Source organism: Vulpes vulpes, chromosome 3 (genome assembly GCF_048418805.1).
Source record: "Vulpes vulpes isolate BD-2025 chromosome 3, VulVul3, whole genome shotgun sequence".
Taxonomy (NCBI): domain Eukaryota; kingdom Metazoa; phylum Chordata; class Mammalia; order Carnivora; family Canidae; genus Vulpes; species Vulpes vulpes.
In genome coordinates this window covers 1,318,084-1,341,765 of record NC_132782.1, presented here as the reverse complement: position 1 = coordinate 1,341,765, position 23,682 = coordinate 1,318,084, and the positions used below count along the sequence as shown (strand labels likewise).

The 23,682-nt window shown below is 38.5% G+C and overlaps 1 long non-coding RNA gene across 1 annotated transcript in view; it reads left to right on the top strand.

Annotated features, from left to right (window-relative positions):
* The first annotated feature begins 907 nt into the window (after nucleotides 1–907).
* The window catches only part of LOC140598164 (uncharacterized), an 83,090-nt gene continuing 60,315 nt past the window's right edge, over nucleotides 908–23,682 (top strand). The window contains exons 1-2 of the long non-coding RNA XR_012000282.1: nucleotides 908–998; nucleotides 1,224–1,432. This is a non-coding gene — a long non-coding RNA (uncharacterized lncRNA). The remainder of the gene's footprint in view (nucleotides 999–1,223; nucleotides 1,433–23,682) is intronic.

Sequence of the window (23,682 nt, the reverse complement as noted above, 5' to 3'; positions counted from 1 at the left end):
CTGCCTATGACTCTGCCTCTCTCTCTCTGTGACTATCATAAATAAAAAAAAAAAAAATCAACTCAATATAGAATGTTCAAAATGGCTTTACTCATGGTAGTTCCACACTTAATACAACTCAAATGCCACTTTGATAGCCATTTGAGTTGTATCCTATATATATATAGGATATATATATATGCCATATATACATCCCATTGTATCCCATATATACAATGGGATATGACATAACAATAAAAAAGAATGACCTATTGTATTAGCAAAATATAGCCATTTACAGGTATAGCAAACAACAACACTAACCAAATACAGGCACAAGAAAAAACATGGATGAATCTCAAAGATATATTGAGTAGAAGAAAAACACACACAAAAGAGTTCATTCTATATCATTTCATTTAGAGAAAGTTCAAGAACAGGTAAAACTAGCTGATGATACTAGAAGCCAGAATAGTGGTTGCCTCTTGAAGGTGGTGGAGTAGATAAGAGGGGCACAAAGGAATCTTATAGAATACAAGACATGTTCTAGATCTTGGCCTGGGTGGTGGTTAAAATAATGTAAACACGAACAAATAGTTGTTACGCTGCATAACTAAGAGTAATGTACTTTACACACTTAATTACGTATATTATATCTCAACTTAAAAAGAGATTGAGGTTGAAAATATGTAGAGGCTCTGTGGCAAATGTGTTGATTCTGAAGAACCCTGGTGTGAGCACTTCAAAAGAAAGACTGTTGTTCCCCAGAGCAGCTGAGCCTGAGAAACAAAAGGAGGCTTGTGCAACTGACAATTGGAAGAACCGTCCTGCATATATTAAGACATCACAGGCAGAGAAAACAAATAGTGGTTTAAATTATGAGCCCTAAATAAAGAGCCACAAGGGTGGAAGCTCCAAACTGTGGGCTTTGGCTTGCAATCCATCTACTTCTCACGTGGGCAACTCTACGTTGCAACTTCCAACAATGGTAGTTGCCGAGATTTATTTGTTCAGCAATGGTGAGTAATTCTTCTACGAAATTCGGGAGAACAGCTACTAAGAAAATATATGTAAAAAGTAATTACCAGGAAAATGCAGAATACAAATAAGACAGGGATAAAGGCAATGAAGATAAAGGCAATAAAGGCAGATAATTGCTATGATTACACTTTAAATTTGATTCAGCTGCTCAGCAGCCAGAGCACAGAGGTATAGCTAATCAGTTTTTTAATTCTCATTGTCAGGAAAGGAGACAAATATCACTCTCCCAAAGGAAATAAAAGTTTGTCTGGAATCAAATTTATGTCTAAATCATCCACTGAATCCAACAAGATGGTAAAGTAGAAAGATCATTGAATTGAAATGAAAGGACCAGGATTTGGTCAAGAACTCATCACTCTCCAGTTGGGTACTTCTAACCTTTATGAACCTCAGCTTCTCTATGTTTAAAATGGTAAGTGTTAATAATATTAACAGGTCACGTCACACGGATATGCTTGCTATGTGCTAGGTGCTGAGTTAATTCAAGCCTCGCTAAAGCCTTATTAACGATGGCCTTTATGCCCATTTTACTGGGGTTCACAGAGGCGAAGTGGCTCCAAATCAACACGTAGTAGAACAAAGATAATCAATTCTTGTTTAACCTAATTTGCTAAGCGGTTATACAAATTACATGTGATGCTTGGTGAGTCTTTCTGAAAATATTCTGCAGAGTGAAAAATTTAATTTTAAAAATTATTTTAAAATTTAAAAAATTTAAACTTAAATTCACAAATAACTATTTTGTACCTATTTTTAAGCAAAGCATTTTGCTAGATGAATTTACTAGACAAGATACTAGACAAATTGGAGTCCACAAAGATGTAAATTGTCTTCTGCCTTGCTTTAATAAAGGATCACCACTCTCTAAAGGCTTTGGCCATGATAGCCCCTCATACAAGAATGTCGTCCCTTTACTCCATCTATTTCCATGCTTTTCCAATCATTCTGCTGATATTTTCCCCACAGCCTCATTATCTCCTTCTTATTCTTCAATTCTCACTCCCCAGCCCTCCTTGTTCTACTTAGCATTAATTGAAATAAAGAATGCAACTGTAAAATGACAGAGATATAACAAAAAAAAAAAAGAGAGAGAGAGAGAGAGAGAGAGAGCACACTTGTGGTGAGGGTAAACTATAATAATTTTTTTAAGGTTTTATTTATTTATTAATGAGAGACACAGAGAGGCAGAAACACAGGCAGAGGGAAGCAGACTCCCTGTGGGGAGCCAATGTGGAACTCGATCCCAGAACCTCGGGATCATGACCTGAGCCAAAAGCAGATGCTCAACCACTGAGTCACCCAGGCACCCCAACAACAATAATTATAATGACTTTAATTAGTCTTAAAATGCAACACAGGTTACCAATAATTCAATCGAACTAGAGATAATAGATAAAAACAAGACAATTATACACAATGCTTTAAATAATTTTTGTTTCTCCGATGTAATTGGAGAGAGGACTTCAGGTCACAAAGAGGAATTTTTCAGCTAAGAAATATTATAGCACATTTGTAAGTTAATGGGAATAATTGATTAGAAAGAGAGAAATTGTTGATGCAAAGGAAATAGAAGTTATTTGACACAACATCCTTATGCAACAAGAGGAAATGGGATCCAGTACATAAATGAAGGGACTGATCTTTAATAGGCATAGAGACAGGCCATCCACTGTAACAGTGGGGAAAGAAAAATACAAAGGAGCAATACATAATGCAGGTTGTCTCCAAAACTGCTGTATCCTCCTCATCCTTTCTAACATAATTCAAATTATGGTAAGATAGGCCTACAATCAATGGACCTTCAACAGACTAACCAACCATATTTCCTTTGCGTAACAATTGGTTTAGGGGTAGGTACATGATCCAATATACTCAAAGAGACATCAGAGAGAGTTTACTGAAGATATGGGGAACTTTTCTCCTCCTTGATTAAAAAGAAGAGATATTCAAAGGAAAACTCCTGCTATCTATGTTCGGGTATATTGGGGCATGATGTTGGAATTGTGACAGCTATCTTACAATCAAGAAGATCATAGTGAAACCACCCAGAGCCCTAACGTTTTTGAACTACAGAATCAATTAGCCTTGAAACCACATATCTCTGGTCTTCTCTAGAGTGATATTTTGGGGCAGCCCGGGTGGCTCAGCGTTTTAGCGCCTCCTTCAACCCAGGGTCTGATCCTGGAGTCCCGGGATCGAGTCCCCTGTTGGGCTCCCTGCATGGAGCCTGCTTCTCCCTCGGCCTGTGTCTCTGCCTCTCTCTCTCTCTGTCTCTCATGAATAAATAATATCTTTGAAAAAACTAAAGTGATGTTTAAAATTCTATTTTAAAACCAGTTTAGGGGGCACCAGGATGGCTCACTGGTTGAGTGTCCACCTTCAGCCCAAGGCGTGATCCTGGAGACCCGGGATCGAGTCCTACGTCAGGCTCCCCGCAGGGAGCCTGCTTCTCCCTCTGCCTGTGTCTCTGCCTCTCTCGTGTGTCTCTCATGAATAAATAAATAAAATCTTAAAAGAAAATAAAACCAATTTTAGTAGTGTATTTTGCTGCTTGCTGGCAAAAGTGTAACTGGTTCATGAGCAATGAGTATATGTAAACGGAGATTGAAAGATGTGATCATAAGAAGACTTCTCTCCTAGTGGCTTCTAGGTTATCAGTGAAGCAAAAATAGCTTTAACTGTCAGTGAAGAAAGCGACAGGGTTTATGATATTTGAAAGAAGGGAAATATGAAGCAGTCCTTCTGATGAGTAGGCAAGTATGGCTACTACGAAAATCTAAGACTGCTTCGCACCCCTAGTGCCTGCTGAGGATCAGGGACCATAAATTCGAAGTGCAGAGCGGTTAGCATGGTCTGTTGTTTCTTCAGGCGTGTTCGGATGTCCAGGGGCAGCACAGAGTAAGCAGAAGGACGAGCTTAATCAGGCTTGACACTTTGCCAGGCACCTTGTGAAAGCGCTAGAGGAAGGCAAAGGAGTCAAGGGCCTCTACAGGGGAATGATTAAAGTGATTAATCACAGAGGCCTGCATGAGGAAAGAGAAAATTGAGAATAAGATAAGGCAGATGGGACAGTGAAGAATAGGTTGAGTCAAAGGATTGGATGTTTCAACAGGAGCAAGAATTGGAGAGAAGCTAAAAGAGAAAGAGAATTTTGAGAGGCAAAGTATTGAACACACCAGTAAAGTGGAGGTTATAGTTACATGGAATAATAATAAAGTTAGAAAGGGAATGAGGTGGGTACTAAGATATTTAACAACTAAAAGAAGAACCTTGCAAACTCTAGATGACAGGAAAACTAGCAGACCCAGCCTGAAATCAGGCACTCTGAAAGGAAAGGAGAAATGGGCTGCAAGCAGTAATGAGAAATAGGACGGACAGTTGCACCCCTGCCAGGCCCCATGGTAGCGGCACGTGGCAGCAAAATAGGCACAAATGGAGAGTGTTGTAGGAAAAAGATGAATTTTATGAACTTCAGTTTCCTTAACTATAGAATGTTGCTAATATTGACTTTCTAGAGTAGTTTGAGGATAAAATGAGATAACACATAAAACACAAGAAAGCTGTCAGCATTATAAATAGAACAAAAAACAGTCATATCCCTGTAACTCACATTTTAAAGTGCCTACCACAGTGTTAAATATAGCTCTCTTGGCTATTTGTATTGACTTTTTACTTTGTTCCATGCACTCGTAAGTAGACACTGAAGAGCCAGTGATGAGAAATTTCACCTTTGTGTGGTAGCCTTCAAAACCTCAGGTTGAGAATTCATTTGAAAATGGTTCCCAATTAGTAGTGCAGCCAGGCATATATCAAAAGCATATGCAAATTTTCACTAGGAAAAAAATACTCACCTCTAATCCAAGCTTCAACCCGATTTCCATAAATAAAGATCCAAAAATTATAAACTCATGTAAAAAAAAATCACAAAATGTACAAGAAGATAAGATGCCATGACAAATGGAAATACTAGACACTATAATCTCCAGATCTCAAAACTGGATATTGGAATTATCAGACACAGACTTTAAAATAACTATTTATAATATATTTAAAGAAATGTAGTAAAATCTTGAAGATAGGAGCACAGAACAAGAAACTTTGACAATACCCAAGTTCCTTTGTAAAATAACCCATGAAAAGGAATAAGACAATATCTAAGATACAGACAATTTCAAAGTTATTGGCTCCTTTTTAAACTTGGTGATGGGGACATGAATCTTCATTGTATCACTGTTGTTCATATCTTTCATATTTTTATAGATATTTGTAAATACACAATAATTAATAAACACATTAAATAATTTTAGGCTACTCTAAAAAATATTGCATAGCCATTCAAGAGGATGCAGTTAAAGTAGAAATGGAAAATATATCACAGACATATTTTTTCAGTGAGAAAAAGTAGTCAGTGGGTTATAGGTATACCCTGATTGCATTTCTATAAATACACAAAAACTTCAATAAGTTTATGTTTATGGTTACTACTACATATGTGTCTATATGCCTAGATATATCTGCCCATCCTTCTATCTGTCTGGCACACATATGAAGGGTCAGAAAAATCTCTGGTAGGATATACACCTGCGTGTTACAAGGAATAGCTTCTTGTGAGAGAAGACAGGACGGTGCTAAGAGAAGAAATCCACTTTACTTTGTGGTGGTGAACACAGATCGCACACACTTAAATAATGAAGATGAAGACTTCGTAACCACCACTGGCCGAGAATTTTGCCAGCCACCAAGACTTCCCAGTCCCAATTACATCCTTCTCTCTCCCCACAAAGTATCCACGGTCTTAACTTCCCTGATAGCCATTTTTGTTTCTTTCTAGTTTCATCACCAGAGTGTATATCCCTAAGCACTGTAGATTTGCCCAACGTCAAAACAAAATTTGGTATGATTTTCAATCCTTTAGTCTATAAGTTTCCCCTCCTTTCCTTTGCCTTTACGATTTATAGTTGAAGAATCTATTTGACCTATGGCGTTTCACACAGGCTAGAATTTGCTGATTTCAGATGGATTTGAAAGATCTCTATGTTCCTCTATTTTCTCCAAATGGACAGGTAAATCCCGAGGTTTAACATGCCTCCTGTTCAATCCCTTTGAGAAGACTATATAGGCATATGGTCTTAGGCATATGCCACATGGTTTCCGTGTGTGTGTGTGTGTGTGTGTGTGTGTGTGTGTGTGAGATGTTGGCAGCTGTTGATACTCCATGCCTAGATCCATTAATTCCTTGGGATCGAAAATTAGTGACATTCCAATTCTATCATTTATTGCTTTTTTTAAGTTGAAACATTATTATAAAGAGATAGTCTTCTCATTTATTATTTATTTATCTTTGTTTCAAGATAAATGCTTGTTTCCCTTGAATTATCTGTTTTTTAAGAGAACATACTGATGGATTGAAATGAATTTTAATTATCCTAATTAAAGTACGAATTATCTTGTCCCTCCAGTCATGGGAACTTCTTCAAATTGGCTCCTTTTGACCAGACCCAAGTAATCTTTGATAGCTTCATCACCAATTTTTATAACAAAGTTTTCTAGATTTTAACATTTCTGCCCCAGATCTTCCATCAGATATTTTTCCAAGCAGCCCTAGTATCTTTTTTTTTTTTTTAAAGATTTTATTTACTTATTCATGAGAGACACAGAGGGAGAGGCAGAGACACAGGAGGAGGGAGAAGCAGGCTCCGTGCAGGGAGCCCGATGCGGGACTCGATCCCTGGACTCCAGGATGGCGTCCTGGGCCAAGGCAGGCACCAAACCACTGAGCCACCCAGGGATCCCCCGCCCTAGTATCTTTTGATGGTAAGTGGTATTTCAAGACTACAGCTTGGGTGCTCGGTGCGAGATTCTAATTTTTCCTGAGATGATCGCTGTATCTGAACTTTGGTGGTGAAACTAGATATAAATATGTGTATACATACACAATACATATACAGACGTATACATACAATATATATGCATATACTATAAATAGATATTTCAGATATATATATCTTTCTCAGGATAAATACTCTTGATAAAATAAGTCAATCAGAGAAAGACAATTATCATATGGTTTCACTCATATGTGGAATATAAGAAATGTGAAAGGGATTATAGGGGAAAGGAGGGGAACTGAGTGGGAAAAATTAGACAGGGAGACAAACTATGAAAAACTCCTAACTCTGGGAAGCAAAGGGTTGCAGAAGGGGAGGTGGGGGAGATGTAGGGTAACTGGGTGACGAGGGCACTTGATGACATGAGCACTGGGTGTTATACTATATGTTGGCAAATGGAATTGAAATAAAATTTAAAAAAATTAATTAAGTATTTGTATTACATCTTTCTTCCTCACAATAAATCAGAATCCTGGTTTTAATTCCACCAGCAATCACAGAATTAGCAAACTCCATAATTACACATAGTTTTAGAATAACAATAATAATGTCAGCACATCCACTGAAAACTCTCAAAAAATATTTCTGAGTTATATCAATATCTATCAATCTATCTATCCATCTATCTATCAATCTATTTATCTATCCATATTTCCCACACTTCCTCACCATTCTTGATGGAGATGTGGTATATCCATATGGTCTGGGTATACTATACTCTCTTTTTAAAATACTCTTTAATTCTCATTTAGAATTAATTCTGCAAGCAACTATATTTAACATTCATCACTAGTTCTTATGTCAATGTCTCCCTTGTTATCTTGATTGTCTAAATGGTTGCCCTCTACTAGATTCCTCAGAAAAGGGAACCATATTTCCTCAGTTTATACATTTCAACAACAGTTTGTAAACTTTGTGTGAAAAAGTCAGTTTTGCTAGATGTAAAATTTGTGGGTAACATTTTCATTTTTTTTTTAAGATTTTATTTATTTATTCATGGGAGGCAGAAGGAGAAGCAGGCTCCATGCAGGGAGCCCTACGTGGGACTCGATCCCAGGTCTCCAGGATCATGCCCTGGACTGAAGGCAGGTACTCAATGCTGAGCCACCTGGGCTGCCCAACATTTTCATTTCTTGAGTTTTTATTCAATTTTCTTTTGGTATAAATCACCAGTGTGGAAAAATTTGATAACAATATAGTTTTCTTTATAAGTCAGTTGCTTAATTTACTATTTACAACATTAAATATAAGGTACAACTTACAATATTAAATGCAAGGACATTTAGTGCACTCTTCCTTTGATTTTTTTCCCCCAAAGATTCCCATTATCCATGTGCTGGCTTTTCTTTGACTATTAATAGAACTACTCATTTCCTAATTTAATCTTTTTTATCTTTTGCCTGTCCCTTTTTAATTTAAAAAAAAATTTTTTTTTTATTTATGATAGTCACACACGGGGGGAAAGAGAGAGAGAGAGAGAGAGAGGCAGAGACACAGGCAGAGGGAGAAGCAGGCTCCATGCACCGGTAGCCTGACGTGGGATTCGATCCCGGGTCTCCAGGATCGCGCCCTGGGCCAAAGGCAGGCGCCAAACCGCTGCGCCACCCAGGGATCCCCTCTTTTTTGATTTTTAAAAAAGATTTTATTCACTTATTTATAGAGAGAGACAGAGAGGGAGAGAGCACGAGCAGGGGTGAGAGGCAGAAGGAGAGGGAGAAGCAGACTCCCCACTGAGCAGGGAGCCTGACTCAGGACTTGGTCCCAGGACCCCAGGATCATGACCTGAATTGAAAGCAGATGTTTAACCCACTGAACCACCCAGGCACCCTGATTTTCAATTTTTATTTTAATCTTCTATTTCATAATTTGTATGTTCATATGTATTATAAACCATATTTCCTATGCTTTGATACATATTTTACTTTACATATATTTTTATTATGTTCATTTGCTCTTATGTTTAATTTTCTCTAATTTAAGTTCTAAATATTTACTATTTTCTCCAAAATGCTTGTTTTAAGATTTTCTAATTCTTATTAAAGTTATTCCCTTCATTGTGTAACACTTTTCACGTCTTCCAGCTTATTGAGAAATAAATTGTAAAATTTTTCATATTTTATATGAATGTATCTTTCTGGTAGGATTTTGTTCTCTGCAGATATCATTCTGCTCTTTAACTTTCTTTTTTATTATAATATCATGTATGAGATTGACCTTACACTTTCTGGTCATTCTTTCGCTCTTTTGCAAGGCATCAGCTACATTTTTTCTTCTAATAATTTCTAAATCATTTACTCAGAACTTCTTCAGAGGAAAAAAAATTTAAAGCATTTTTTAAAAAATAAATAAGTAGAACACAAATACATTCTCTCTCCTTTTTTTTTCTTTTTTTCTTTATTTTATTTTATTTTTATTTTTTTTTTAATTTTTTTTTTAATTTTTATTTATTTATGATAGGCACACAGTGAGAGAGAGAGAGAGAGGCAGAGACACAGGCAGAGGGAGAAGCAGGCTCCATGCACCGGGAGCCCGACGTGGGATTCGATCCCGGGTCTCCAGGATCGCGCCCTGGGCCAAAGGCAGGCGCTAAACCACTGCGCCACCCAGGGATCCCTCTTTTTTTTTTTTTTAATTAATTTTTATTGGTGTTCAATTTACCAACATACAGAAAAACACCCAGTGCTCATCCCGTCAAGTGTCCACCTCAGTGCCCGTCACCCATTCCCCTCCAACACCCGCCCTCCTCCCCTTCCACCACCCCTAGTTCGTTTCCCCGAGTTAGGAGTCTTTATGTTCTGTCTCCCTTCCTGATATTTCTCAACATTTCTTCTCCCTTCCTTTATATTCCCTTTCACTATTATTCATATTCCCCAAATGAATGAGAACATACACTGTTTGTCCTTCTCCGATTGACTTATTTCACTCAGCATAATACCCTCCAGTTCCATCCACGTTGAAGCAAATGGTGGGTATTTGTCGTTTCTAATTGCTGAGTAATATTCCATTGTATACATAAACCACATCTTCTTTATCCATCATCTTTCGATGGACACCGAGGCTCCTTCCACAGTTTGGCTATTGTGGACATTGCTGCTAGAAACATCGGGGTGCAGGTGTCCCGGCGTTTCACTGCATCTGTATCTTTGGGGCCAATCCCCAGCAGTGCACTTGCTGGGTCGTAGAGCAGGTCTATTTTTAACCCTTTGAGGAACCTCCACACAGTTTTCCAGAGTGGCTGCCCCAGTTCACATTCCCACCAACAGTGTAAGAGGGTTCCCTTTTCTCCACATCCTCTCCAACATTTGTGGTTTCCTGCCTTGTTAATTTTCCCCATTCTCACTGGTGTGAGGTGGGATCTCATTGTGGTTTTGATTTGTATTTCCCTGATGGCAAGTGATGCAGAGCATTTTCTCATGTGCTTGTGGGCCATGTCCATGTCTTCCTCTGTGAGATTTCTCTTCATGTCTTTTGCCCATTTCATGATTGGATTGTTTGTTTCTTTGGTGTTGAGTTTAATAAGTTCTTTATAGATTTTGGAAACTAGCCCTTTATCTGATATGTCATTTGCAAATATCTTCTCCCATTCTGTAGGTTGTCTTTTAGTTTTGTTGACTGTATCCTTTGCTGTGCAAAAGCTTCTTATCTTGATGAAGTCCCAATAGTTCATTTTTGCTTTTGTTTCTTTTGCCTTTGTGGATGTATCTTGCAAGAAATTACTGTGGCCAAGTTCAAAAAGGGTGTTGCCTGTGTTCTCCTCTAGGATTTTGATGGAATCTTGTCTCACATTTAGATCTCTCATCCATTTTGAGTTTATCTTTGTGTATGGTGAAAGAGAGTGGTCCAGTTTCATTCTTCTGCATGTGGATGTCCAATTTTCCCAGCACCATTTATTGAAGAGACTGTCTTTCTTCCAATGGATATTCTTTCCTCCTTTATCGAATATTAGATGACCGTACATTTCAGGGTCCACTTCTGGGTTATCTGTTCTGTTCCATTGATCTATGTGTCTGTTTTTGTGCCAGTACCACACTGTCTTGATGACCACAGCTTTGTAGTACAACCTGAAATCTGGCATTGCGATGCCCCCAGATATGGTTTTCTTTTTTAAAATTCCCCTGGCTATTCGGGGTCTTTTCTGATTCCACACAAATCTTAAAATAATTTGTTCTAACTCTCTGAAGAAAGTCCATGGTATTTTGATAGGGATTGCATTAAACGTATAAATTGCCCTGGGTAACATTGACATTTTCACAATATTAATTCTGCCAATCCATGAGCATGGAATATTTTTCCATCTCTTTGTGTCTTCCTCAATTTCTTTCAGAAGTGTTCTATAGTTTTTAGGGTATAGATCTTTTACCTCTTTGGTTAGGTTTATTCCTAGGTATCTTATGCTTTTGGGTGCAATTGTAAATGGGATTGACTCCTTAATTTCTCTTTCTTCAGTCTCATTGTTAGTGTATAGAAATGCCATTGATTTCTGGGCATTGATTTTGTATCCTGCCACGCTACCAAATTGCTGTATGAGTTCTAGCAATCTTGGGGTGGAGGCTTTTGGGTTTTCTATGTAGAGTATCATGTCATCGGCGAAGAGGGAGAGTTTGACTTCTTCTTTGCCAATTTGAATGCCTTTAATGGCCTTTTGTTGTCTGATTGCTGAGGCGAGGACTTCCAGAACTATGTTGAACAGCAGTGGTGAGAGTGGACATCCCTGTCTTGTTCCTGATCTTAGGGGAAAGGCTCCCAGTGCTTCCCCATTGAGAATGATATTTGCTGTGGGCTTTTCGTAGATGGCTTTTAGGATGTCGAGGAAAGTTCCCTCTATCCCAACACTCTGAAGGGTTTTGATCAGGAATGGATGCTGTATTTTGTCAAATGCTTTCTCTGCATCTAATGAGAGTATCATATGGTTCTTGGTTTTTCTCTTGCTGATATGATGAATCACATTGATGGTTTTACGAGTGTTGAACCAGCCTTGTGTCCCAGGGATAAATCCTACTTGGTCATGGTGAATAATTTTCTTAATGTGTTGTTGGATCCTATTGGCTAGTATCTTGTTGAGAATTTTTGCATCCATGTTCATCAGGGATATTGGTCTGTAATTCTCCTTTTTGGTGGGGTCTTTGTCTGGTTTCGGAATTAAGGTGATGCTGGCCTCATAGAACGAATTTGGAAGTACTCCATCTCTTTCTATCTTTCCAAACAGCTTTAGTAGAATAGGTATGATTTCTTCTTTAAACGTTTGATAGAATTCCCCTGGGAAGCCATCTGGCCCTGGACTCTTGTGTCTTGGGAGGTTTTGGATGACTGCTTCAATTTCCTCCCTGGTTATTGGCCTGTTCAGGTTTTCTATTTCTTCCTGCTCCAGTTTTGGTAGTTTGTGGCTTTCCAGGAATGCGCCCATTTCTTCTAGATTGCCTAATTTATTGGCGTACAGCTGTTCATAATATGTTTTTAAAATCGTTTGTATTTCTTTGGTGTTGGTAGTGATCTCTCCTTTCTCATTCATGATTTTATTAATTTGAGTCTTCTCTCTCTTCTTTTTAATAAGGTTGGCTAATGGTTTATCTATTATATTAATTCTTTCAAAGAACCAACTCCTGGTTCTGTTGATCTGTTCCACAGTTCTTTTGGTCTTGATATCATTGAGTTCTGCTCGAATTTTAATTAACTGTCTTCTTCTGCTGGGGGTGGGGTCTATTTGTTGCTTTTTCTCTAGTTCCTTTATGTGTAAGGTGAGCTTTTGAATTTGAGATCTTTCCAGTTTTTGAATGGATGCTTGTAATGCGATGTATTTCCCCCTCAGGACTGCTTTTGCTGCATCCCAAAGATTTTGAAAGGTTGTATCTTCATTCTCATTAGTTTCCATGAATCTTTTTAATTCTTCCTTAATTTCCTGGTTGACCTTTTCATCTTTTAGCAGGATGGTCCTTAACCTCCACGTGTTTGTGGTCCTTCCATACTTCTTGTTGTGATTAAGTTCTAATTTCAAGGCATTATGGTCTGAGAATATACAGGGGACTATCCCGATCTTTTGGTATCGGTTCAGACCCGATTTGTGACCCAGTATGTGGTCTATTCTGGAGAAAGTTCCATGTGCACTTGAGAAGAATGTGTATTCAGTTGAGTTTGGATGTAAAGTTCTGTAGATATCTGTGAAATCCATCTGGTCCAGTGTATCATTTAAAGCTCTCGTTTCTTTGGAGATGTTGTGCTTAGATGACCTATCTAGTATAGAGAGAGCTAGATTGAAGTCACCAAGTATAAGTGTATTATTATCAAGGTATTTCTTCAGTTTGGTTATTAATTGGTTTAAATATTTGGCAGCTCCCACATTCGGGGCATATATATTGAGGATTGTTAAGTCCTCTTGTTGGATAGATCCTTTGAGTATGAGATAGTGTCCCTCTTCATCTCTCACTATAGTCTTTGGGGTAAATTTTAATTTATCTGATATAAGGATGGCAACCCCTGCTTTCTTTTGAGGACCATTTGAATGGTAAATGGTTCTCCAACCTTTTATTTTCAGGTTGTAGGTGTCCTTCTGTCTAAAATGAGTCTCTTGTAGACAGCAAATAGATGGGTCCTGCTTTTTTATCCAGTCTGAAACCCTGCGCCTTTTGATGGGGTCATTAAGCCCGTTCACGTTCAGAGTTACTATTGACAGATATGAGTTTAGTGTCATCATATCTATTCAGTCCTTGTTGTTGTGGATTGTTCCACTGAACTTCTTCTTAAAGGGGAATTTTAAGAGTCCCCCTTAAAATTTCTTGCAGAGCTGGTTTGGAGGTTACATATTCTTTCAGTTGCTGCCTGTCTTGGAAGCTCTTTATCTCTCCTTCCATTTTGAATGAAAGCCTTGCTGGATAAAGTATTCTTGGTTGCATGTTCTTTTCATTTAGGACCCTGAATATATCCTGCCAGCCCTTTCTGGCCTGCCAGGTCTCTGTGGAGAGGTCTGCTGTTACCCTAATATTCCTCCCCATAAAAGTCAGGGACTTTTTTTCTCTTGCTGCTTTAAGGATCTTCTCCTTATCTTTGGAATTTGCAAGCTTCACTATTAAATGTCGAGGTGTTGAACGGTTTTTGTTGATTTTAGGGGGGGATCTCTCTATTTCCTGGATCTGAATGCCTGTTTCCCTTCCCAGATTAGGAAAGTTTTCAGCTAGGATTTGTTCAAATACATATTCTGGCCCTCTGTCCCTTTCGGAGCCCTCAGGAACCCCAATTAAACGTAGGTTTTTCTTCCTCAGGCTGTCATTTATTTCCCTTAATCTATCCTCATGGTCTTTTAATTGCTTGTCTCTTTTTTCCTCAGTTTCCCTCTTTGCCATCAACTTGTCTTCTATGTCACTCACTCGTTCTTCCACCTCGTTAAGCCTCGTCGTTAGGACTTCTAGCTTGGATTGCATCTCATTTAATTGATTTTTAATTTCTGTCTGATTGGATCTAAATTCTGCAGTCATGAAGTCTCTTGAGTCCTTTATGTTTTTTTCTAGAGCCACCAGTAGCTGTAAAATAGTGCTTCTGAATTGGCTTTCTGACATTGAATTGTAATCCATATTTTGCAACTCTGTGGGAGAGAGGGCTGTTTCTGATTCTTTTTTTTTGAGGTGAGGTTTTCCTTCTAGTCATTTTTCTCAGTGCAGAGTGGCCAAAAACAAGTTGTATTGGGAAAAGGAGAAAAAGAGAGAGAAGGAAAGAAAAGAGAAAAAGAAAAAGGAGAAAGAAGAAAAAATGGGGAAAAAGAGAAGAAAAAGAAAGAAAAAGAAAGAAAGGAGAAAAAAAAAAGTGGGTGGGGTGGGGTAAGCAATCAGAAATCAAGAAGAAAGAAAGAAAAAAAAACACAAAACAAAACAAACAAAAAAAAACCCACAAAAAAACCAAAAACAAAAACAAAAAAAACCAAAAGCAAAAACCACGGGGAGTATCTTCCGATTCTGTGTACTTTAAGTCCCTTGACTTCCCTTGGAACTGGTCCGTCTCGCTGGTCTTCTGGGGGAGGGGCCTGCTGTGCTGACTCTCCGGTGTTAGCACTTGGGGGAGCTGCTCTGCCCCTGCCTGGTGCAGGGCTCAGTGGGGGGTGTTCACCCCGTGAGGCCCCGGGAGGAAGCCGCAGTGGCGGGGGCAGCTCTGGGACCCTGGGGTCAGCTCCCGCAGTAGCTCCGGGTCTCTCCGTCTGCAGGGCCTGGGGGCTCCCGGGCGGGGCCGCTGATCTGCTCAGCTCAGGGCAGGAGCGTCCTCGCTGTCCTGGGCCCTCCCGGCCTCTGCCTGTCCCGGGGGGAAGCCGGATCCTGGGCTGTGTCCCGGCGCCCTGTGCTCCGGCGCCTGCGCTGTTGGATTCACGCTCCCGCCCCGCAGCCCCCTCCGCGGAGCCGCCGCCCGAGCCCCTCCGAGCTGTTCCCGGAGCCGCGCCGCCCCCTCCGCGGAGCTTCTTCCTCCGCCCGAGCCCCTCCGAGCTGTTCCCGGAGCCGCGCAGCCCCCTCCGCGGAGCCGCCGCCCGAGCCCCTCCGAGCTGCTCCGGGTCCCGCCGAGCGCTGCAGCCCTTAGGGAGCTCGGGGCGCTCTCCCGGGGCGCAGGTGCCTGTTACTGTCCCAGGGAGCCCGAGGGCATCCCCGCCTTTCTGGGGATCCTGCTCCAATTCCCCGGGAGGCCTTTCCCCCGGGAAGGTCGGTGCAGCTCCTGCTCCTCCGGGACGGGGCTCTCCTGTCCTGGGGACACTCGCCCCGGCCTCAGCCCGGCTCCTCGCAGGGCCCCTCCCCCTCGGAGGCCTTTTGTGTCTTTATTTCTTTTTCCCCGTCTTCCTACCTGATAGAAGCGCGGACTCTTCTCACTGTAGCGTTCCAGCTGGTCTCTCTTTAAATCTCAGGCCGAATTCGTAGATTTTCAGGATGATTGGATGGTTTTCTAGGTAATTTGTTGAGGACAGGTGACTTGGGGACCCTGCTCTGCCGCCGTCTTGCGCCTCCCCCCTCCATTCTCTCTCCTTTTAACTAGTCACTATGTTTTTTTTGAAAACCTAGTGGGAAGAAAAACAGAACCATCAGATACTGGATTTTCATTTCTAACCCTTGTCACCTCCCACCATTCCCTTTGTTAGCAGAATCTTATTTATATCTGCCCCTTGATTTTCTTCAGAGTAACCTAATTTTTAATCCAATTGCCATGTTCCAAGCCAGACATTCCATTCCTACTACTGATGCTATTTCATTGGTTTAAGGATGTCTAAAGAGGCTCTTGACAAATGCAGCTGGAGTTACTCCAGCAAGTTGTGGGTTTGGGGGATGGAAAGTAGGGTAGTGGTTAATTGTATTAGTCAACTCAGGCTGCCATTAAAAGTACTACAACTAGGTAGCCTGAACAACAGAAACTGATTTCTCATTGTTCTGGAGGCTGTGCAGCCCAGGATGAAGGTGCCAGTAAGCTAGGCTTCATTCTGAGACCTCCGCCCTTGCTTTGCAGGGTGTCTTCATTTCACTGTGCTCACAAGACATCTTTGCAAGCAAGGGAGAGAGAAATCTCTTTCTCTTCCTCCTCCTATGAGGCCACCAATGCCATCGGATTACCACTCCACACTTTGACCTCATTTCACCATGATTATCCCCTTTCAGCTCTGTCCCCCTAGACTGCCATTTTGAGGGTTAACCTATGAGTTTTATAGGGACACAATTCCATCCACAGCATCAATGACATGAAATAAATTAATGATCTGAAATAACACAATGAAAATATTCATTTGAATTTGGAAGATGGAGAAAGGTGAGTTTGGAAAGTGATGAAAAGTACAAGGTACTGCTTAGCCTAATAGGGTAATGTTGTTCTTGAGGAAGAATCTAAGCTTCCAGGGGCAGCCTGAAATTACAGACACTGAAGTAGGGGAAAACAAGACGTCAACAAAATAAGAATCTCCAATTGGTTATAATGAACATTGAATCTAATTTGTATTATGGTTGAAAGCACTGAAACTGAGGATAATGAAGATTATATACCCAGAAATTAGGAGAATCAGGCCTCCCTCTAGATATATTGTAGGTCAACACCAGTGTTATTTCTAATGCATTCTCTCTCTCCCTCTGTTGCCATTATAAACCTCACATTTTTTTTCTGATGGTGGATGCTATGCCATGAGCCTGAAGTTCTATTTTGACTGAATTCCATTCACTAGTTTTACAAATATTTCGAACTTTGGTGTCTGTAATGCTGTGACTAAATGAAATAGGCCAGCATAGGAATACGAATTTGTGAAAACTGATTGAACAGAAATGAAGGAACGTTGAAGCTATTTCTCCTCTGAAGGATGAATACTCTAAGTTATAAAAATAACTCAGGATGTATTGTTCCCAGGGATATTTCATGAAATTGACGTCCATATACACTGATGCTTAAGAATTGTCAACCAGAAATGTGGTTGTAAGGATTAGATGAACTCATAAGCACAGCAGAGTGAGCAGTGCCTGGACATTATATAGAACTCTTTTTCTCTCTTATAAAATTTGGAATACAGTGATTGAATCAAATGACATCATTCATCTCTTGCAACTAATACTAGAGTGACTAATAATAGAGGAAACCAAATATCCTAAAATAAGAGATTAATGTGATTTTCATTAAAATGTGTATTTTCTGGCTAATACAGAAAAAGCAGAGTAGGAACATTCAGGATTTTTTTTTTCAGTTTTAATATGGCATCTGATTATAGCTGATTTCTTGAATGAACTCCATGGTAATAGTACCACTACTCCATTAATAGATGCTAGTGTTTAGAAAAAGCCTTGAAGACAGAAACTCTAATAACTATTCATTACTTCTAATAAAACTTGAGGGCATGTGACATTTTTTCAATCATGGAAATTTATAACAAAAATATTATCTACATAGAAAATGACATGCCATAGCAGAGTCCTCATATGTATCAATATAAAGGCTGACTAGTGGTCAATTAACTGTACATGAACATTCTGCTCAACAAGGATCACCAAAATGACTTATGCTTTTGAGAATTTTTTTGTATATTTTTTTATTGGAGTTCAGTTTGCCAAGATATAGTATAACACCCAGTGTTCATCCCGTCAAGTGCCCCCTCAGTGCCCATCACCCCATCTCCCCCGCCCACCTCCCCTTCCACTACCCCTTGTTTATTTCCTTGAGACTTGAGAATTTTTTTTTAAAGATTTATTTATTTTAGAGAAAGAGCAAGTGTGAGTGGGGGGAGGGGCAGAGGGAGAAAATCTTAAGCAGACCCAATGTGGGGCCCATCCCACCTGAGCTGAAATCACCAGTGAGTTGCTTAACTGAGCCATCCAGGCATCCATGCTCCTAAGAATTTTAATGGTTGTTAGTCGGTTAGTGTTAAAGACAGAAAAGACATAGGAGGCAAAAAAAAAAAAAAAAAAAAAAACCCAACAACTTTGTCACTATAGAAGAAGAGGAAGCAACTGATAGTATGCAAACACAATGAGTAAGGAAAAACCATATATATGGGTGAGGGGAGGGAGAGAGAAGGAGCACTAAACGGAAGAGAAATTAGTTGGCAGTGATAGAGAATGGTAAATCACCTTAACAGGAGAGGCGAGATTACACAGCAGTAACAAACAACCTACATTTTTATTTATTTATTTATTTATTTTTAATTTTTTTAAAAGATTTTGTTTATTTATTCATGAGAGACACACAGAGAGAGAGGCAGAGACACAGGTAGAGGGAGAATCAGGCTCCATGCAGGGAGCCTGATGTGGGACTCGATCCCAGGACTCCAGGATCACACCCTGGGCCAAAGGCATACACTCAACCGCTGAGCCACCCAGGGATCCCACAACCTACATTTTTAAAGCATGCTTATTTTTCCCTCACATTACGTACAACATAGGTCAAAGGAGCAGTCCCTATATGGTACGTGCCACTCCCATGGTGAGAAAAGAGAGAGCTTCTGTTTGCAAATAACATTTGTTACTTTTTGTTCACATTTTTATTACTAAACTAAATTATACAATCAATTATGTACTGTTTGTCTTTATTGTAATTTTATTTTTACTTCATTTCAAAGATTGTCTGAAGGTGTAACTGAATCCCACAGGAGTACTAGCTTCTGTCCACAAGGGAAGGTTTTCAATTCTTTTATAAGGCACTTGCAGTGACCAAAAAGAATGTAGCTGATGGGCTCTTCAGGGAAATACTTGGAGCCTCTGATCTCTACCCAGGCTGACTGGAGGTGCAATAGGAAGCAGAGTCATAGGAAACGTCCTAGAGTCATCCCGTGAGATTCAACGTGTTGAGCCAATGTGATTAATTTTTAGGATGGTTGATCTCCCGTAACCTGCATAAAGTGAATGTTATTTTGTCAGTCCAGAGAGTCGTTCAAAAAGGACCCTTGGTCAGATGACAACACATTTCAAAAGACCAGGAATATCGCTGAGTCGTTTTTTCTAACCACTTATGGAAACATAGCTTACCTCTTTCCAATAGTGATTTATAGCCTAATGGCAATGCTTCTGGGCATTTTTCTCACTCAGATGGAAGCTGGGTGCTAGATGCTTTTACTGTTTAAAAGAAAAAAAGTCTTCTGTCCATGGCACATCTAACAGACTTGCCACTAGGCTGTTATTCACCTCTCTTGCGGGTCTGGGGACAAGGTAAGCATTAATTGTGGTTCAAGTGCTAGCTTTCATGTTAATGTTCATTAAATGCATTTATTAACTCTTCCTTTGATTACACAGATCATACAAAATTAAAGCTTAGAATATTTCTTTCCATTCATCAAAAATTGTGACTAAAAGGAAATGTTAGAAATATACTCTTCAATTTATTGCATCAAATATGTAAAGGAAGAGACTTCTTCTCCCTTTAAGATTTACATTTATTTGCTGAAATTATAATATATAGTTTTTGTTCAAAATGGAAGGGCTGACTAACTCTAAGTAGGCAGGAGAAGACAGCCTGCCATTATTTATTTTTTAAATTATGGCACCAAAGAAAATATTGACAAGGCCACTTTCACCCTCATGAGATACTACACAAATATCTATACTATATACCTCATTACATTAGAAACAGAAAATTTTGACCAAAAAACTGTATTTTATGTCAATAACTTCTATATTTATTTGGAAATATGTATTGAATTTTAAACATTTTATACTATGCAGAACACTTTCTTTAAATTTCAATGTAAATTAATAATGTAAGTTTTATTAACTGATTATTTTGATAAGCAAGCATTTGCCATGGCAATTAAACAGCTAGAGCTTCATATTAGCTATTTAAACATTAGCAATTTCAGTGTCACTTGATTGTTCGTGGAATAGAAATATGAGACTTTGTTGAGTTATGACAGATATAATGTGATTTATTAAATAATTCATAACGCAGGACCACAGCACAGGTAACCTTTTGTTTTGTGTACGTGTCCGTGTAACACCTTGTATTAGAGAGTAAATGTTCTCTACCGTCTCTCCTCTGTTACACAATAACCCCTCCCCTGCCCCCCAATCTGTAGCACACCAGAAGCCTGACCATGGGCTGTAATTAGTCACGGGGACAATATTGATGCTATGCATTGTATGAGCCACTTCCTGCATTAAATATTTCATGTATAGGAAGTCTCTATCTGCACAGAAATGCCTTCATTGGTAAGTTGCAAATGTGCAGGAAAGGAATTGAAGTGATGATTTGTACTGTATGATCTGGCATAAGAACACTCCATGGGGAACAAGGATGGAAGCTCTTCTCCTAGTCCTCCGGTAGAACTGATCTGTCAATGCGTGCCAGCCAAGAGCACGAGCAGAAGAAAGAACCCGTGTTTATAAGAGAGCACTCCAGCCGACATAGCTATCAGGAGCATAGAATGCCCAGGTGTGGTTTGTTTTAAGTAAATAATTGTGAATTAACTGCCTGTGGGCATAGGTCTCTTGTCCTTGATATAGTAGGTAAATTTAAGAAGCTTAGGACTTCGAGAGTAACCTTTCATCAACTGGAAAAAACAAACAGACCTAATGATAATATGTGAAATAATCTTTTCCAATAGTGAATATCCATGAAAGGCTCTCTTGGAGGAATCAATTACAACCTGAAACTGGGTGTAATCTAAGAGGAAATTGTGCATATTTTATGTAGAAGTCATAAAGCAAACTTTCACAGGTTATTTTTATAAGATGCTTCTGCCCACCAAAAAATAGAGGAAATAGGTGCTTTGCTGAATTTGTTTTTCTGAATATGTCACTTGTTTTGGGTCCAGTAGGTCATCAGGTAGTTACTGTGATCATTGGCAGGTATGTATCAGGTCTGAGGCCAGGTTATTCAGCTCACTGTTTCCTCCACTGAGAATAATCCTTTTAGCTTTGATGTCAATAAACAGGGAGATCATTTTCTACTACCTTAGTCAAGGAATGTATCTACAAAATTGGCTAATGTGCTATAATTTTCCCAAATCAATTCCATTTTCAGCCAATTTTTCAACCAAACTGAACAGTTTAATGCAGGAACATTATTTTGTCTATAAAATTATAATATTATAAATGGATTGCCAATCAATAGCAAGATACTGCTACAACAACTCAAAGAGAAATGAATACAAACTAATACAGCGAGGTGAGAAAAGGCAAATCAACACATTTAGGCTACTCACTGGCACCCTCACATAAAAATCAAATCTGCTAGGTCTGTGTAGACTTCTCTCTATTTTTCATATAACTGTTGCCTGTGTTTTGAAACTGTGGTAAGGAACACATAGAACAAACTATGGTAAATCATTATTTTATCTATAAGTAAAGTATTTCCTTACCAGAAATAGGAAGGATGAATCTTTTACTATGTTTACCATTGCTTAAATTTGTCTTCTTTCTGCTTCAAAAGAACTCTGAAATATCACTTTAATAAGTTATCCTATACTTAACAGAGTATATTCTCAGAAATTCAGCCACTACTCATTGGTTTTCAAAATTTTAAACACAGTTGTTTGGCTTCAGGTTACTATATTAAATTACTGTTTATGGTGGTAGAGTTCTTTCTGAATAACTGATGATAAGCTAATTATAAAAGAGAAACAATTTAGAAGGGAGAGACATTATGGAAACCACCAGTGAAATTAACAACAAAAAAGGTAAGAAGCTAAATTATTACCTAATAATTTAAAGTTAAGATTTTTTTAAAATAAAAATGTTGCAGGATCCCTGGGTGGCGCAACGGTTTGGCGCCTGCCTTTGGCCCAGGGCGCGATCCTGGAGACCCGGGATCGAATCCCACATCGGGCTCCCAGTGCATGGAGCCTGCTTCTCTCTCTCTCTCTCTCTGAGTATCATAAAAAAATAAAAATTAAAAATAAAAAAAAAATAAAAAAAAATAAAAAATGCATTTTCAAAAAAAAAAAAAGAAAGAGTATTCTCTAAAAACAATAATAATAATGTTTCAGTTTTGTAATTTTGATTACAAAAGTAAGAAAACAGACAGAAAGAGCGGTAGGAAGTAGTAAATTTGGTCATGTCATTTGAAGAAGTATCAGTTGAGAAACATTCTACTGTACAAGTAAAGGGTTAAGAAGCTAAGTTTTAGATTGCTGAATATTATGCTCAATTTCTGAAAGATGTTGTGGGTCTGGACTGCAGAGAAAAATTAGTAGAACAATTTTATCTCAAAGAACAATGTTAAAAATGCATATATTTTTCAAAATTCTGTAGAACCTATATTTTAAAAATCTATACAACATTACCTCAGAACACCAAAGCCATATTAAAGAAATGGAGAGATCAACTGTGTTTCTACTACGAATAGTGTATTTATTGTAAAAAATGCCAATTCTTAGATTGATTATACTACTTTGCTGAAAAACTATTTGACACTATAAATCAAATGCCTTAAGAACATGCTTATCTTCTTGTAGACATTTATCTCAAAGACATAGCATAACACAAAGAAGCATTTCTACGTGACAGAAAAATCACTTTCATGACCAAGAGTAACAGACTGATCATCACACAGAGTATAAAAAGCTTTAGTATGTAGTCTTCAAAAGTCCTGCATGGAAAAATATTTAAAGCTGTTTAAAATTTTTATGCATGAATTTACAGTATAGCATCAAATGTCATCTCAATTTAATTAAAATACTCAAATAAGTAATTACATATAGACATACATAGAAAAAATCCACTAAAGGTATGTACCAAAATTTTATAGTGATTACCAACAGAGAGTAGAATTTTATTTTATAAATTTTATCAATTTATAAATAAATTTTTAATAAAATTTCTATTTTATAAAAAATTTTCCATAGCTTCCAAATATTCTTTCATCGATTTAGTTTATGAATTATGAAATATTTTGAAAACAGAAATGTAGAGAAAACAATACGAATGGCACACCATTCAAATTTAGTATATATTAAGTTTTTGAGTTATAGAATTAGAAATAGTAAACTGTATAGAGAAGGGGTAATAAGGAAACATGATGAGCCAGAGCAGAAGGATTCCCCTGAGACGATGCTATCCATTCAGTAGATGCAAGGCTGGGCCTTGCCAGCTGATAGGAGAAGGAGAAACCAGACTGAAATTAAAATGGACCCTCAATGCAATAAGGAGCCTATGAAGGTGACTGATGAAAAAAAGGGAAGTGAGGAAAATAAGGAGTGTAAAAGATTTTCCTAGTATACATTCTCATCTATGAAAAGAAACAAAAAATCTACTCTCAGGAGTTCTTTCTTTTATTTTATTAACTTTAAGATTAGACCATCTCTTCTCAGCTTCAAGATACATTTATAGCTGGCCAACTTCTAGATATTTCTTTCCTT